The sequence below is a fragment of the Engraulis encrasicolus genome, chromosome 23 (assembly GCF_034702125.1).
Source record: "Engraulis encrasicolus isolate BLACKSEA-1 chromosome 23, IST_EnEncr_1.0, whole genome shotgun sequence".
NCBI lineage: Eukaryota > Metazoa > Chordata > Actinopteri > Clupeiformes > Engraulidae > Engraulis > Engraulis encrasicolus.
Genome location: NC_085879.1, coordinates 13,398,509 through 13,403,508, shown reverse-complemented (window position 1 = coordinate 13,403,508; position 5,000 = coordinate 13,398,509). Strand labels below are relative to the sequence as shown.

Below are 5,000 nucleotides of genomic sequence, written 5' to 3'. Positions count from 1 at the left end.
CATGGCAGGACCCCCACCACCTCCGCCATTACCAGGTATTCATTCATTCATTCATTCATTCATTCATTCATTCATTCATTAACTCATTCATTAACTCATTCATTCATTCTGACTCTACTACATTCTACTACATTCCTTGTTCTGCATTACACTTGTCTGTCTTTCTATTTTTTTCCTTGTCCTGATTTTACTGTGGGTGTATCTTCGCATAGTGTCCTTTACTCTGCTTTTTTATTAAATAGATAAAATGCATTCTTACGATGACTATGATGATTGATGGATTGATGATAATGATGGTGGTGGAGATGATGAAGATGATGATGATTATTGATTATTGATGATGGTTACTATTACAGGCATGTCTGGTCCGCCACCACCCCCGCCTTTACCAGGCATGGGCGGCCCACCTCCGCCACCCCCACTGCCGGGCATGGGCGGACCCCCACCACCTCCACCTCTGCCGGGCATGGGTGGCCCTCCGCCTCCACCCCCTCCCCCTGGAGGTCCTGGCATGCCTCCGCCACCCCCAGGCTTCGGCATGCCTCCCCCGCCGGGCGGAGGGTTCCCGGGCTGGGGCGTCCGCACACTGCCCTTCGGCATGGAGCCTAAGAAGGAGTACAAGCCCGAGGTGCAGCTGAGGAGAGCCAACTGGTCCAAGGTGGGTGTTGATGACTGTGTGTGTTTGAGTGCGTGTGCGTGTGGGTGAGTGTTTTGAGGTGTTTTTTGTATTTGGCTTTGTCTGTGTCAGCAATGCATGTTGAGTATTGTGTAAGTTCACAACTTTGTTGCGAGTGTGTGCGCGCGTGGGCTTTGTCTGTGAACATGGACAATGTCTTGTTTTTGCTTGCATAGACGTTTCTCTTCTGATGGATCCAGTGTGTCAGCCTAACTTGTTATTGTGTGTGTGTGTGTGTGTGTGTGTGTGTGTGTGTGTGTGTGTGTGTGTGTGTGTGTGTGTGTGTGTGTGTGTGTGTGTGTGTGTGTGTGTGTGTGTGTGTGTGTGTGTGTGTGTGTGTGTGTGTGTGAGCAGATTAAGTGGGCGGTGTGTAAATGTGCATATGTATGTCATTAGCAGGGGCACAGGCCTGTGAAAGCATCTTGAAACGTGATGACTGATCAGCAGCGCTACCATGTACACACACACACACACACACACACACACACACACACACACACACACACACACACACAGTCCTTTGTGATTCCACTCTCTTCACTTTGTCTGCCTCTCTTCTCTTCTCGCCCCAACCTTTCTTCCTCTGTCTATCTTTGGCACTCATTGTTTCGCGTTCTCTCATCTGCAATAGTTAAAACTTAACACATGTGCCCAACGCGCGGGCACACGCACGCACACACACACACACACACACACACACACACTCACTCACACACACACACACACACACACACACACACACACACACCCTCCTTTGCCTAAAGCTACTGTTTAATGGCTTCAGTTGAGTTCATGAGCGCTTACGTTCTCCCACTCACGCTCCCTCTCTCTCTCTCTCTCTCTCTCTCTCTCTCTCTCTCTCTCTCTCTCTCTCTCTCTCTCTCTCTCTCTCTCTCTCTCTCTCTCTCTCTCTCTCCGTCTTGTTCTCTCTTCCCTCCTTCTCCCCTTTCCTGTTATTTTTTCTTCATCCTTGTCTTTTTTTTCTTCTTCTCTCCTCCTCTTTTCTTCAGAGCAGGCAAGAGGCCGCTTTTTTGACGAGGATGTCACAGAAATTGCCTTTTAATAAGCCTGTTTCTTTTTAACTGCTCCACTGGAAGATAATTAAATGGCTGCTAGAAAAGGGACAGCATTCTTTTGTAATTTAAATTAACATTTTTTTTCTCCTCTCGTCTTTTTTCTTCCCCACTACTCTGCCCCCTCTCCTCTTCTCTCCTCTCTTCTCTCCTCTCCTCTGCTCTCATCCTCGCCGTCTTCTCACTATCACAGGCAAAACCCCATCACACATACACGCGCACGCACATACGCACGCACGCCTGCCTGCCTGGCCACACCCCCTCCCCCCGTGAACGTGGGCAGACGTCTCACACACACACACACACACACACACACACACACACACACACACACACACACACACACACACACACACACACACACACACACACACACACACACACACACACACACACACGGCGGCACATCCACACACTCATTTTCGCAGTCCCAATGGCAGTGCGTGGTAATGAAAGGCTGGTATCTCAGAAGTCACCACCTCTCTCCTCTCTCCTCTTCTTTCTCCTCTTCTTCTTCTTCTTCTTTTTTCTCCCCTTCTGTTTGCCTCTTGCCTCTCATCCCCAGTCTCTTTTCTTACATCTTTTTTTTCTCTCGTCACTTCAACCGCTTTTTTTTCTTTCTTTCTTATTCTCTTTTGGTCTCTTTCTGTCTTTCTTCTGTATGTACCTCACTCTAGCCTTCTCTCTCAATCTATCTCTCCCTCTCCCTCTCCCTCTGTCTCTCTCTCTATCTCTCTCTCTCTCTCTCTCTCTCTCTCTCTCTCTCTTTATATCTCTCGCTCTCTCTCTCTCTCTCTCTCTCTCTCTCTCTCTCTCTCTCTCTCTCTCTCTCTCTCTCTCTCTCTCCCTTCCTAAGTCTCTCCCTCCATCTCTTTCACTCTCTTTCACTCTCTGTTGCTGTCTCTCTCCTTTCATATCTGTCTCTCTTTCTCCATCTCTCCACAGTGGCGTTTGAGCGAGATAGAGAGAGTGAGTGAGTGTGAGGGAGGTGTGGAGGTAGGTGGAGGAGTTCATTTTTTTAGTCAGCACAGGGCCTTTATTAGAGCGCTGACAATGAGCAGCCATGGAGGAAAACAACTCAACAGAGAGAGAGGAGAGGAGAGAACATAGGGCAGTTTCAGACAGACAGAGAGAGAGAGTGCATGCATACATCTGCAATTTGGCTGTGTATGGGCCACAAAATTACCTCTAACAGTTAGATGGAGGGGGAAAAAAGCAGAAAAGGGATGATTTTTGAGGTTCCCATTAATGTCCTTACTTGGTAGATTGTGTGGTGTTTTTTTAAGAGGGATTATTTTGTTGTACATGACAAAACTGAAAGTACAAATGATTGCTATGCTCACAGGTTAGGGTTAGGGAGGGGATTGGTCTGGGCACAGTTATTCATACTCTAGTTTAGTTATTAGGAAAGGAGTCAATGTGCCTCACAAAGATGGGAATGAAAGTGTGTGAGCAGCACACGCGCATATATGTGTGCGCCTGTGTGTCTGTGTGTGTGTGTGTGTGTGTGTGTGCGCTTGCGTGTGCGAGTGTGTCTTGTTCTCCGCCCTCGTCTGTGTGACTGCAGGCTTTTGTCGCCCGGTGCTCCCCTTTGTGCCGGAAATCAGGATCCCTTTAATGAGTTTCACCCTCCTCATCACATCACACCCACACACACTCGTTCACTTCCTTTCTCTCTCTCTCTCTCTCTCTCTCTCTCTCTCTCTCTCTCTCTCTCTCTCTCTCTCTCTCTCTCTCTCTCTCTCTCTCCCTCTCTCTCCCCCTCTCTCCCATTACTCCCTTATCAGCCCTTCTCTAACTTCTCTCCTCCTCTGTTCCTTTCTTTCCACTCCTCATTGTCCCTCTGCCTTGTTCTACAAGCGCGCTCATCTATTCTTTTTCTCTTCTCTTCTCCTCTCTCCTCTCTCTCTCTCTCTCTCTCTCTCTCTCTCTCTCTCTCTCTCTCTCTCTCTCTCTCTCTCTCTCTCTCTCTCTCTCTCTCCTCATTTCTCCGTTTGGAAGATAAAGGGAGGCAGTGTTGGCCCATTAGGGGTTTTTATCGTGGTGTCTGCTGCCTATATGACGACTCACACTCCAGGGCTTTGGGGACACTCCGTGACTGTCTGAAATGGAGGGAGGGAGAGAGAGAGAAAGAGAGATGGAGAGAGAGACCGAGAGAGAACTAGAGTGAGAATTTGGCTTTAAATATGTTTTGGGAAATAAAGAGAGAGAGAGAGAGAGAGAGAGAGAGAGAGAGAGAGAGAGAGAGAGAGAGAGAGAGAGAGAGTGATTGGGAGTTAAAAAAGAGATTAGAAGAAAGGGGGCGAGCAAGCCAATAAAATGGGCAGATGAAAGACGGAAATGAACAAATGGCAGAGAGAGAGAGAGAGAGAGAGAAAGAACTTCTCCGTTCTCACGTTGCCCATTCACAGGCGACCATTATCATAATGCAATTACCGCACTACATTAACAGGCCTCAATGGCTCACTGGATAGACAATTGATAGCTATACGATGACACACACACACACACACACACACACACACACACACACACACACACACACACACACACACACACACACACACACACACTGCTCCTCTCACCCCCGAGACTCGCTTTATATCCCTCCTTTCCTTCCTTTTTCTCTTTATTTCTGACTTTCTTTTCTTTCTGGATACCACTCTCTTTCACTCACTCTCTCTCCCTAATTCTTCTATCTCTCTCTGGATGATATAATGAATGTGTTAGATATCAGCGCTCTCTTTACATCATTCTGTTCTTTATCCTTCCTTCTTTCTTCTTTCTTTTCTCTCTTCTCTCTCTCCCACTTTCCCTTCCTCTCTCCATCTCTTTCTCCTTCTCTTCTCCCACTCCTGCTCTCTCTCTCTCTCTCTCTCTCTCTCTCTCTCTCTCTCTCTCTCTCTCTCTCTCTCTCTCTCTCTCTCTCTCTCTCTCTCTCTCTCTCTCCTTGTTCTCCTTTTCTGGTGGCCTTGATGTCTCCCCTGTCTGCCTTTGGGGGCTGTGCTGAAATGAACCTCAGAGGGAGCGAGGTGTGCACCACACACACACACACACACACGCATACACACACGCTTACACACACACACACACACACACACACACACACACACACACACACACACACACACACACACACACACACACACACACACACACACACACACGCTCGCGCGCACACACTTGCACACACACACACACACACACACACTTGCACAGACACACACACACACACACACTTGCACAGACAC

The 5,000-nt window shown here is 48.0% G+C and overlaps 1 pseudogene; it reads left to right on the top strand.

Annotated features, from left to right (window-relative positions):
- The window catches only part of LOC134439518 (protein diaphanous homolog 1-like), a 144,519-nt pseudogene that overhangs the window by 112,759 nt on the left and 26,760 nt on the right, over positions 1 to 5,000 (top strand).